Source organism: Elephantulus edwardii, unplaced genomic scaffold (assembly GCF_000299155.1).
Source record: "Elephantulus edwardii isolate Elephantulus edwardi_28Jun2011 unplaced genomic scaffold, EleEdw1.0 scaffold00473, whole genome shotgun sequence".
Taxonomy (NCBI): domain Eukaryota; kingdom Metazoa; phylum Chordata; class Mammalia; order Macroscelidea; family Macroscelididae; genus Elephantulus; species Elephantulus edwardii.
Genome location: NW_006400223.1, coordinates 451,189 through 452,069, shown reverse-complemented (window position 1 = coordinate 452,069; position 881 = coordinate 451,189). Strand labels below are relative to the sequence as shown.

The 881-nt window shown below is 38.0% G+C and overlaps 1 pseudogene; it reads right to left on the bottom strand.

Annotated features, from left to right (window-relative positions):
* Positions 1-580: 580 nt before the first annotated feature.
* LOC102849489 overlaps positions 581-881 on the bottom strand; it is a 4,550-nt pseudogene continuing 4,249 nt past the window's right edge.

The following is an 881-nucleotide window of genomic DNA, read 5'->3' as shown; positions in this document are numbered from 1 at the left end:
CTGACATTGTCTTTATTTTCTCTACTTGGTAAGTTTCTCCCAGGCAACTGTGAGGAACACTTTTCAAGCACTCATTGCTTTCGGGGGAAAAAAAAGAAAGACCAAAGCCACATAACGCAGGCTTCCCAGCTAACAAATCCTACGTGGATTCAGTGGCTGCTGTGTGGGCAATGATGAAATTGCAGAGCCCCACTTCTGCAGGTTCAAACAGGAAAGCAATGGTTTTAAAACAGATATACCCCAGGATAGCTAAAATACAGGTTCTTTTTATCTTCTAAACAAAATTTCTCCTTCCTTGAACTTTGGCATTTTAGTTAACATCAAAAACACAACTCTGTTTTATCCAACATAATAGTGGTTTAAAAAAAACCACACACACAAAAAAAACCCACACAAAACAAAAACCCAAAACCTTAGGTAATTTATCTATTGATATGATACAAAATAGTATCTCTAAAGTCCATGTTGAAGAAAGAAGAAGCCAACAAGCTCGCTCATCACCACACACAGCCAAGTTTTCCAAAGGCGAAACCTCTTTAACATGAGGTCAAAGATCAGTCTAATGTGTTGTCCAATTCCTTTAATGCTGGTGTATTTGTCTCTGAGAAACAAAGCATATGCAAATCCTACGTAAAATCACGTGGGTACCTTTGAAAGGCAAAATCCAGGCCACCACATTCTTTCTCACAGGGATTGGCAGGCGGATGCCATGAAATTCTTCCCAGGTCCTTCAATTTACTGTTGTTTTTTTTTTAAATTAAATTTTATTAGTTTTAATGAACATTTACAGAGATTTTGGGTTTTCATTAATTGTTGCACTGTTTTCTCCACCCTCATCCCCAGTTCGTTCTTCTTCCCCCCATGTCTGTTTTAATTGTCCA